Below are 12,391 nucleotides of genomic sequence, written 5' to 3'. Positions count from 1 at the left end.
GAAGAGGTGGGCAAGGCCAGAGCACCTGATCGATGTAAAAAATCAGGGAACCAAAGAGCTCCAGATGCAAGTCCTGGATACCTTCATACAAGTGGTGATGACGGAGGCCCACAGTGTACAGTAGGTGGTCACCTGCTACATGGGGTCATAAACCTGATATCTGTTACAGTTAGCTCTAGCAAAACAGAGCTCACATACCACTCAATCCACCATTTAAAGTATACATTTCTCCTAACTCCTTAAACCCAGGAATCTACTTCCTGTCTCTGTGAATTCTTCTACTCTGGACATTTTCTGTCAATGGAACCATATAGTATGTGGCCTTTTTTATCTGGCTTCTTTCACTTAGCATGATGTGTTCAAGGTTCGTCTATGCTGTGGCCTATATCAGAGCTTCATTCCTTTTTATTGCTGAATAATATTCCATGGTATGGCTATACTGAGTTTTTGAAAATATTTTTTTTAGTTGTAGATAAACACAGTACCTTTATTTGTTTATTTTATATGGTGCTGAGGATTAAACTCAGTGCCTCACATGTGCTAGATAAGCACTCTACCACTGAGCCACAATCCCAGCCCTTATACTGAGTTTTTTTTAATTTAAAAAAATTTAGTTTCAATGGACTTTTATTTTATTTATTTATATGCAGTTCTGAAAATTGAACCCAGTGCCTCTCACATGCTAGGCAAGCACTCTACCACTGAGCTACAACCCCAGCACCCCCATACTGAGTTTTATTTACCCATTCGTCAGTTGGTGAACATTTGGATTATTTTGCCTGGTGCCCTTGGCTATTGTGAAAAAATGCTGCTATGAACATTCATGTACAAACTTTTGACACCTAGTTTACAAAGCATGTTACAACCATTCAGTTACCTAACAGGGCCCACTGACTCCTGTCCTATAAAAGAAAGGGGTAAGTCCCAGACAGCCCTGAAGTAAACCTTTCCATAGGTAGCCTGATATGATGTGGCACTAGTCAGGCAGAAGTGTTAAGGATCATTCCTTCAAGCAGCAGACACCACTGTGAAGGGGTCTATGGATGGCTAACATGGAGAGTTTTCAGTTCCTTTCTGTCTCAAAGAAGAGGGCAAATTGTGAAGCAATTGGTAGGTAGATCCCAACTTTGGTTTGAACTTCAAAGAGCTCCCACCAGAGCCAGACGTGGTGCCACACACCTGGAATCCCAGCAGCTCAGGAGGCTGAGGCAGGAGGATCTTGAGTTCCAAGCCAGCCTCAGCAAAATCGAGGCACCAAGCAACTCAGTGAGACCCTGTCTCTAAATAAAATACAAAATGGGGCTGGGGATGTGGCTCAGTGGTCGAATGCCCCTGAGTTCAATCCCAGGTAACCCCCCACCCCACACAAAAAAGAGCTTCCATCAGGAATTGTCCAGCACTTGCATCTTATAGGTTGTCAAAAACATGTCCATTTGCAGCCCTCCAATCAGCTGCTGTTCTGTTATTGCTTTTATTAGGTTACAGTTTGTGTCATTCAGCTTTAGTTGCAGCCGATAGGAAAGAAAATGTGTATTAAGACCCTTAGGGCTGGAGCTGTAGCTCAGTGGCAGAGCTTGACCGGCATGTGTGAGGCACTGGGATCGATCATTAGCACCACATAAAAATAAATAAATGAATAAACAATAACATAAAGGCATTCTGTCCATCTACAAAAATTTTTATTTATTTATTATTTTAGTTGTGGCTGGACATAATACTTCTACTCCGGACATTTTCTATCAATGGAAACATGCAATATGTGGTGCTGACAATCGAACTCAGGGCCTCAGACATGCTAGGTGAGTCCTCTATCACTAAGCCACAACCCCAGACCCTACAAAAACTTTTTAAAAGCCTCACTGTTAAAAAAAAAAAAAAAAAAGACTTTAAACTGTCCAGGTGTGGTGGTGCATGCCTGTAATCCAAGTGGCTCAGAAGGCTGAGGGAGGAGGATATCAGGTTTGAAGCCAGCGTCAGCAACTTAAGACCCTAAGCAACTCAAAAAAGTCGAAAAAAAAAAAATATATATATATATATAAAATATATATATATATATATATATATATATATATAAAATATATATATATATATATATATATATATATATATATATATATATATATATGGCTGAGGATGATGTGGCTCCGTGGTTAAGTGCCCCTGGGTTGAATCCCGGGTACAAAAAAAAAAAAAAAAAGACTCAACTGAAGAACAAGTCATGGAACATAAAGCACCTGCTAGACTTGTGACTCAGAGCAAATGACAAGTCAGCTCAAGGGCCTGCTGTGCTTTGAGTGGGTGAGCTGGGGGAGGCCAGCATCTCACCAGTCACAGGCAGGGCATGGTAAGTGACCCAGGATACCATAAAGAAATCCACTGGACTGAGGGGGGAGCTTCTCAATGTTGGCATCGGAGTGCCTGCTGAGGGCAGGCTTCTTCAGGGCAAAGGCAAAGCAGACTTTGCTCAGTGACATCAACATAACTAAGTGTCCCAAAAGTGTTCACAAGAGCGGTGAAATAGATTCGATTGTTGAAGGGAAAAGAACATTGCTAGCAGTGACCACCGTCAGGTGAGAAACAGGAAACCCACAGCAGACAGGGCTGTCATAACTGATGGGTGGGCAGATAAAACCCGAGGGGCCCCTCAGACAGCCTCAAGCCAGGCCTCGGAGGCAAGGAGAGCGATTTACATAGGTAAGTTTTTAAGTAAGTCCATTTAAAGAGAGATATTGCTTAAAAGAATAAGAGGCACACGTACTTCAATTTGTCCAAAGAAATAGACAAAAAGGGAAATAGTACACTTGTGCTTTCATTGAAAGTGACTTTTACTAAAAAACAAAACTCTAAATAAAGACCAAATTCTAGTTAATGACATGAAAGCTAAAGTGTTTGAGAGGTGGGATGTCAACTTCTGTTGGAGAAGAGAAAACTCTTTAAAAACCAACATTCCCGGACTGGGGTTGTGGCTCAGTGGTAGAGCACTTGCCTTGCATGCATGAGACCCTGAGTTTGATCCTCAGTACCACATAAAAACAAATAAATTAATAAAGATATTGTGTCCATCTACAACTAAAAAAAAAAAAAAGAAAAGATTCATCAACAACTAAATATATATATAAATTCCCCAAATCACCAATGGTGCCCTTTGGATGCTATTCAAATGGCAACTTCCTGGGAGCTCTGGAAGACTCTCACAGGCAGGCAGTTTTTGAAGAAAATCAAAATTATTTGGAGCAAACTGACATGAGACATGGCAGCTGAACTCCCATAGTAAATCCCAGGTGTTTTTGGTAACAGGGACGGCAGCTCAGGGTAAGTGGGCTGACAGAGAACTAAAAAGGGGGAACTCCTAATTCGATATAAAAACTTCCCCAAGCCTCTGGCTGCCCCTGGAAAATGCATATGCATTTTCACTGAATTGAGGTCAGAGCCACTAAAGATCACAAGCATGAAAACCTGCACCTTAAATGTAACAAAATTTATCATTTGCTAAAACCAAAACATCAATATTCTTTACAGCAATATAAGAGAACTTAGACACTACACATGTAATATTCACAATGTCCAGGATTTAAGACACAAAGAGCCAGGGAAAATATGACACGCTCTCAAGGGAAAAGACAATCAGGGGCTGGGGATGTGGCTCAAGTGGTAGCGCGCTCGCCTGGCATGCGTGCGGCCTGGGTTCGATCCTCAGCACCACATACAAAGATGTTGTGTCTGCCGAAAACTAAAAAATAAATATTTTAAAGAAAAGACAATCAAGTGATGTCAGCTCCAGGGTGGTCCAACTAGTGACATTAGCAGATGAGAACATTAAAGCAGCTACTCTCGAATATGCACTCAATGAAGTAAAGGAAAATATGCTCTTTTTTTTTTTTTTTTGTACTAGAGATTGAAACCAGGAACTCTTTACCATTGAGCTGCACTGCAAGCCATTTTGATTTTTTATTTTGAGACAAAACTTGTTGAGAAAAAAAAAAAAATTGAGATAAAATTAAGTTGCTAGAGTAAGTTGCCCAGACTGGCCTTGAACTTGTGATTTTCTTGCCTCAGCCTCCTGAGTTGCTGGAATTATAGGTGTGTGCCATGAAGCCCGGGGAAATGTGCTTTTGCTAAATAAAAGGAGGAGGAGGAGGGGGGGGGGAATGAAACTAGGAAATTTCAGAAGAGAAAGAGAAAAAGGGACATCTTAGAACAAATAGGATTCATCTGAAAAGAAAAAAAAATCACCAGTGTTATTTCTAATAAAATAGAAATGAGGAAGGAAACAGTGAAGATGGTGATGGATAAATAGAAATCACCAAATGTGAATAAGAGAGAGAGAAGTAACTTGATGAAGAGGAGAAAGAAAGAAGCACAGTTAACCCCAACAAGAGACACTGGAAGAAAACACTGTTCCACTATGGAAAATCTTGAAAACAGAAAAAGAACAAACTTCACTCAGGCAACAAGGACTTGTACTTGTCTTGTACTCCCCAGATTCTGGAGGCCAGAAGAAGATTTTTGGGTGCTGAAAGGCGGCGGGGGCGGGGGGGGGACCACATTGGTCCAAAATTCTATATAGGCCAAATGTGTTCTTCAAGTGTGAAGGTGAAATAAAAATATCTTCAGGAAAAGGAAACGTAACAAATAAAATTATAGTACACCCCATGGCCTGCATGGCTCAACTGACATTTAGACCATTAAAACAAGGTAAGTTTTCGGTACTGGGGATTGAACACAGGGGTGCTTAACCACTGAGACACATCCCCAGGCCTTTTTTATTTTGAGACAGGGTCTCCCTAAATTGCTTAGGGCCTCGCTAATTGCTGAGTGTAACCTCGAGGCTCCTGCGTCACTGGGATTACTGGTGTTTGCCACCAGTGTCGTCTAAAACAAGCAAGTGTGTTGTCAGGTCCATAGTTCTGGAATTTACTGAGTTTGGAGAAGGGAGGGGAACTCTACATTTGTTTGTTTTTGCAGTGCTGGGGATCAAACCTGAGGCCCAGTGCATGATAGGCAAGGGCTCTACCACAGAACTCCACCCTCACAGCCTCATAATATTTTTTTGTTTCCCCACACACGAGAGTTTGTCAGAGCTGACAAATAAGGGCCATCTCTGTATAGCAGAGAGAGGCCAGCCTCATGATTTTTTAAAGCTATAGATTTTCCTTTAAAGTCAGGAGTAGTGCCAGGTGTGGTGGTGCACACCTGTGATTCCAGCAGCTCAGGAGGCGGAGGCAGGGGAATCTCAAGTTCAAAGCCAGCCTCAGCAACTTACCAAGGCTCTAAGCAACTTAGTGAGACTCTGTCCCAAATAAAAAAATAAAAAGTCTGGGCACCCCTGGGTTCAATCCTCAGTATCAAAAAATAAATAAAGGGGCGCTGGAGATGTGGCTCAAGGGGTAGTGCGCTCGCCTGGCATGCGGGGGTCACTGGGTTCGATCCTCAGCACCACATAAAAATAAAATAAAGATGTTGTGTCCACCGAAAACTTAAAAAAAAATATATTAAAATACTCTCTCTCTCTCTTTAAATAAATAAATAAATAAGGGGCTGGGGTTATAGCTCAGCGGTAGAGCTCTTGCCTCGCTCATGTGAGGCACTGGGTTCCATCCACAGCATAAAGAAAGAAAGAAAGAAAGATATTGCATCCATCTGCAACTAAAATAAATAAATAAATAAAGCTGGGAGTGGTATCACACCTGTAATCCCAGCTACTTGGGAGGCAGAGGCATAAAGATCACTTGAGGCCATGAGTTTGAAACTGGCCTGGACAGCATGAGACCCTATCTCAGGAGGGGAAAAAAAAAAAAAAAAAATATATATATATATATATATATATATATATATATATATGTAATTTTTTTAGTTGCATCTCCACACACTTTTGACACACTACATTTCATTTTCATTTCCTTCCAAACATGAATTTTCCTAATTATTGTCTTTGACTTATTGGCTACTTAAAATAGGCAAATTTTCAAGTATTTGTGTAATCTGCTTATTTCCTTCCAATTTTGATTTATAATTGAATTCCCTTGTTGTTGGAGAACACACTTTGCATAATTTCAGTCCTTTACAATTTATTTGGACTTGTATTGTGTCATGGCACACAGCATGCCCTGGACAATGCTCCACATGTGTTGAACAGAATGAGCAGCCTGCTGTGGTTCAGGAGGGTGTTCTACAGATGTCAGTAAGGGCAAGCTGGTTGGCCGAGCTATTCCAACCTATATTTTTATTGATTTTTTTCCCTCAGTACTGGGGATTGAACCCAGGACCTTGCACCTGTTAGACAAATGGTCTTCCACTAAGCCACATACCCATTTGGCAACAGTCTTGCTATATGCCCAGGCTGTCCTTGAATTTGCAATCCTCCTACTTTAGGCTTGAGAATGAGGTAGTATTTAAGAGAAGTTTCCAACTATAATTCTGAACTGTTTACTTGTCCCTTCAATTGTCATTTTTTTTTGGCGGGGGGGGGGGGCTCTATTTTTAGGTTAATATACATTTATAATTGTAAATTACATCATTATACAATTATATAAATTGTACAACTATATGTAAATTATATAACTATAAATTATATATATATATATATATATATATATATATATATATATAATATAAATTATACAATTATATAAATTGTATCTTCCAGATTGACTTTTTTTTTTTTTGGTACCAGTGATTAAACCCAGGGGTGATTAACCACTAAGCCATATCCCCAGCCTTTTTCTTTTTTAGTTGTAGATGAACACATACCTTTATTTTATTTATTTTTATGTGGTGTTGAGGATTGAACCCAGTGCCTCACATGTGCTAGGCAAGTGCTCTATCATTGAGCTATAACTTCAGTCCCTCCCCAGCCCTTTTTATTATTTATCTATTTTTTTTAAAGATACATTTTGCAAAAGCCTCTTTTTTTAGTCTTTGTTTATTTATTTTTATGGTGCTGAGGATCGAACCCAGGGTCTCACAAGTGAGAGGCGAGTGCTCTACCGCTGAGCCACAACCCCAGCCCCCTTTTTATTTTATTTTTTATTTATTTTTTTAGAGAGAATTTTAATATTTATTTTTTAGTTTTCGGCGGACACAACATCTTTGTATGTGGTGCTGAGGATCGAACCCGGGCCGCACGCACGCCAGGCAAGCGCGCTACCGCTTGAGCCACATCCCCAGCCCCCCCTTTTTATTTTTTGAAACAGGATTTTGCTAAGTTGCTAAGGTTTACTAAGTTGCTGAGGCTGGCTTTGAACTCACCATCCTTCTGTCTCAGCCTCCCGAGGTGCTGGGATCACAGGGGTGCACCATCACACCTGGCTCATCTTCATTTTAAGGATGGTTTGCTGAGTATAGAATTCTTAGTTGATTTTTTTTTTTCTTCCAGCACTTTAGTCATGCCACTCCTTGCCTTCTTCTTTCTTTGGGGGAATACAGAGGATTGAACTCAGGGGCACTCAACCACTGAGCCACATCCCCAGCCCTATTTTGTATTTTATTTAGAGACAGGGTCTCACTGAGTTGCTTAGGGCCTCACTAAGCTGATGAGGCTGGTTTTGAACTAGGGATCCTCCTGTCTCAGTCTCCCAAGCCACTGGGATTACAGGTGTGCCCCACCACACCCAGCTCCTATTGCCTTCTTACCCCACTGTTTCTGATGAGGATTCAGCTATGAATCTTGAGCCCCCAGCATATGATGAGGAAGTTCTTTTCCTGTTTGCCCAACTTTCACTTTGCCTATTGACAGCTTGTCTTTGATGCATTCAGACATGCCATTTATCTTACATGGAGTTTGTTGAACTCATGTGGGTCAGTTTTGCCCATTCCTTACCATATCCCACAATCTGGAAATCTCAGAGGCCAGGTCACACAGTTAACCATGTCAGAGCAACATAAGAGCAGAACAATGTTGTCACATATTGAGTCTCACAAAAACAAACAAAACAAAACAAAAACCTGTTATTTCCCATTTTCAAGCAAGTAGGTGGATGTCATGATGGTTAATTTTATGTGTCAAGTTTCCAGGCCATTGTGGCCAAATATTTTTCAAACTCCAGTCAAGACACTGTTTGTTGTGAAGGTATTTTTTGGATGTGATTAACATTTAAATCAATAGACTTTGAATAGGGCAGATTACTCTCCATCACATGTTCAAGGTCTAAAGAGAAAAGACAAAGATCCCCTGAAATGAAGGAATTCTGCCTCTGCACTGTCTTTGAACTTGAGGTGGTAAATTCAGCTCTTCCCAGACTTTCCAGGCTCCTAGCCTTCCCTACAGATTTCAGACTTGCCAACTTCTACGATCACATCTGCCAATTCCTTAAAATAAATCTCACTTTCTCTTTCACTTTTCTCTGTGTATATATTTCTTTTTTGATTCTGTTTCTCAAAAAAAATTCTAATATGGAGATTTAAGAAAGGCAACTGCACAAGGTCATAGACCAACAGAGAGGCAACAGTGGCATTCAGGTCCAGGCCAAGTCGAGCCCAAGGTCATGCTCTTCACCAACCAGGACGCTGAGGGCCTGAGTCAGATGATGCCTCAGAACTCCTGCAGGGTCTTAGGATCCCTGACTTAGCAGAGCCTTTCATGGGAACCTGCAGCTAGAAAAAGTGTACAGCCCTCTTGTCAAGGCTGCCCAAAGGAGTCTCATCTCATTGCCTCCTATGTTTTAGAAACCACATGGGGTTATCAACCCTTGGAGGGAGATTTTATTAGTCAGACTTGGGTTTCTAATTAAACCAGTCAATTCAATGGGAGGGGCTGTGAACCTGGGAAACCTCAAGTCATAGGCCCCAGCGCCACCTACTGGTCAATACATGTGGGCAAATGTACTCAGCAAATCCCATTTGGTCTGTGAAGCAATTCCAGCATGATCTTCATTTTAAAGATTGGCAAACATTTAAAAACCTTAAAGCCATTAAAAATTTTTCAATCTTGAAAAATTTCAAAGATTTTTTGTCTCTCTTTTACCCACCCCCTCTTTTATTTCATCATCTGTGAAATGCAGGCACAATGCTAGGTGTTCCGGTTTCAAAGAGACCCAGCCAGTAGGAAAGACACATTAGGAAAGAGTACAGAGGGACACCAGAGGAGGCCTGTTCTCCTGGGACAGGAAAAACTCCACTGAGGAGACAAAAGGGTCCGGGGCTGAGTTTTTGCCTGACAGAGGACAAGTTGGGGGTTCTATAATTCTAAATTGGGAACTTTCCCAGTGGCAAATGCCTGTCTCCCCAGCAATTTAGGAGGCTGAAGCAGGAGGATTACAGCAACTTGGTAAGATCCTGTCTCAAAATTTAAAATGGGTTCAAACTCCGGTACCACACATGCACATGAACACACACACAAAAAAAAAAAAAAATTGAGAAGTTTCCGTAGCACAGCAGGATAGGTGCCAGGAGGGCATACTGGTGAGCATACTGGATATGGCAGACATCTCTGTGAGGCTCCAGAGCAGGATGCCAGATGAGATCCAGCCCCCAATGGGGGAGAATGACCTGGATTCAGCCCGGCATCATACCCAGGGTTGTCTGCATACCCTGAAGCACCAGTGCCAGCCACATGATGAGATGATCTGAGAAGGATAAACATGAAAGAGATTACCATCGGAGTAAGGCATGACAAATCCCAACTACCGAAGTGGGAGCAGGGACATCGTGGCAGAATAGACATGAGATGGTGAGGAAATTGGAGGTGGAGGCAGAGGTGAGACAGGAGATTCCAGGAGATTCCCATGTTTCTGGCTTGATTCACTGTTCATGAAACTGAAAGGAGATTCGGAAAACAGGATGAAGAGATGGTTGCAGACGTGTTAGCCTACAGGATTCTCAGTGAAGCAGCTCAACAATTATTTGGAGAAACAGAATAAAGACCACTGAGTTCAAAACTTGAAACAAATAAAGAATTCCTTTATTTGAACTGCAAAAATGTCTACACAATAAACCAGCCCAGAAGTCAGTGCCAGAAGTCTGAAACTTGGCATTGGGTGTCATACTTGCGGATCTGTGGGTGACTGCATGTGGCCTGCCTACTTCTGTCTCTGACTTGGATCATCAGGCTTGGCTCTAGGCAGAGTGCAGGTCTGTTTCATGCAGCTCTCAACCTCTGATTCAGTGGCTACTCGGAATGTTTTTGAGATGACTGGCAAGAGTTATGAAAATGCACAGTGCCTGCAGACTCACCCACTGTGGCTTCTGCCCACCTTAAGGAAAATGGTCACGTGGATGGCGGAAGCCATGCTACCAACTGTCAGCACGACTGGAAATATGCTTCACCGTGTCATGCACTGCAAGGTCACCTGCAGGAGGGAATGAGAAACTGAAGACAATATCCAATCATCCAGGCCAGTGGGCTGTTTCCCGTTACATCATCAGCTCTCTTTTGCCACTCTGTTTCCAGTCACTGGGTCACTCCAGCCTCAGATTCCCTCCTGGTCATCTGACTTATGGTATAATGCAATGATCATGATTCAGCTGGGCAGCCTTGGCCTGTACGACTTTTGAGAATTCTGTTCCCAGTTCTTCCTTACTAGGTGTGTGGCCCAGGAGGGTCAAGCTGCATCTGAGACTACATTGTCTGCCCAAAGCTATCTTCTAGGATTGTCATAAAAATTAAATAGGCCAGGGGCTGGGGTTGTGGCTCAGCAGTAGAGCGCTCACCTCGCACGTGCAAGACCCTGGGTTCGATCCTCAGCACCACATAAAAAAATAATAAGTGAAATAAAGGTGTTGTGTCCAACTACAACTAAAAAATAAATATTAAAAAAATTAAATAGGCCAAGTGCAGTGGCACATGCCTATAATCCCAGCAGCTCAGGAGACTGAAGCAGGAGTATCTTAAGACTGTCTTAAAATAGAAAATTTTTAAAAAGGCTGGGAATGTGGCTTAGTGGTTAAATGCCCCTGGGTTTAATTCCTGATACCAAAAAAAAAGAAAGAAATATTTTGTTCTTCAGTCTTATTGATTCCAATTCACTCAAAGGATATTGTTTCAGATTCCTCAGACAATTCTAAGGCAGCATCCTTGGTCTGTACCATGATATTTAGCTCTTACTTGAATAGGTCACTCTTTCACATGTTAAAACACTTACAGGAGCTGGGCATGGCTCACCTGTAATCCCAGTAACTCAGAAGGCTGAGGCAGGAGGATTACAAGTTTGAGGCCAGCCTAGCAATTTCGTGAGTTCCTGTCTCAAAAAAAAAAGGAAAAAGAAAAAGGGCTGGGAATGCGGCTCAGTGGTTAAGCACTCCTGGGTTCAATCTCCAGTACCAAAAAATAAAAATAAAAACTTGCAGGTGAGTCCTGCTTTTCATCATTTTTTCCATTTTTCTTGTTACTGGGGATTGAATGCAGGAGCACTTTACTACTGAGCTACATCTCAGTTCTTTTTATTTTTTTTATTTCGAGTTAGGGTGTCCTTAGTTGCTTAAGGTCCAGCTTGGTTACTGAGGCTGGCCTTGAACTTGGAATCCTCCTGCTTCAACCTCCTAAGTCACTGGTATTATAGGCATGAGTCACTAAGCCTGGGTCATTATTTCTCAAAAGTACATTGAGAATATTCTTTTCTAAGCCTCACTTTCCTTGGTGAAGTAGGGACACTGTCACTTACAAGCCTTGGGCTTAGTTCTGGCACACAGCCTGGCCAGGAAGCACACTGTACTATCATTTTGCTTGATCCAGACTCTAATAGCTGCATGACACCCAGCAGGGCAGCTACAAGTGCACTGTGGTTGCGGCAGGGAAGGTGGGGATAGTGAAAAGGCACTCGCTGCTTCTCTTCCCACAGGTTTGAGCAAGAACATACATCCCCCATTTTCCACACAAACATGGACTCAGATATACATGAGCGGTGGGTCATGTCACATTGGTACTGTGAATCAACAGCAGGCAGGTTGTCAAGTGTAGGACAGCAATAATAACTACAGAAAGAGGGTGGAGGTGCTCCTATCCCACTCACAGCAGCACTGCAAGGAGTATCAAATTAATGCCTGCATCTTCTTACCTCAGTTTCTAAATTATTTTTGTTTTTGTTTTTGGTACCAGGGATGGAACCCAGGGGTTCTTAACCACTGAGCCATATCCCCAGTCCTATTTAAAAAATATATTTATTTTTTAGTTGTAGTTGGACACAATACCTTTATTTATTTTTTGTGGTGCTGAGGATCGAACCAAGGGCCTCGCACATGCTAGGTGAGCGCTCTACTGCTGAGCCACAACTCCAGCCCTCCCCAGCCCTTTTTATGTTTTATTTAGAGACAGGGTTTCACTAAGTTGCTTAGGTTCTCGCTAAGTTGCTGAGGCTGGCTTTGAACTTGTGATTCTCCCGCCTCAGCCTCCCAAGCCACTGGGATTACAGGTGTGCCTGGCTTCAAATTCTTTCTTACACTTTGGTTTCACAGGTAC

This window comes from Marmota flaviventris, chromosome 18 (genome assembly GCF_047511675.1).
Source record: "Marmota flaviventris isolate mMarFla1 chromosome 18, mMarFla1.hap1, whole genome shotgun sequence".
NCBI lineage: Eukaryota > Metazoa > Chordata > Mammalia > Rodentia > Sciuridae > Marmota > Marmota flaviventris.
The sequence above is the reverse complement of the archived record's forward strand: the minus strand, read 5'-3'. Positions refer to the sequence as shown.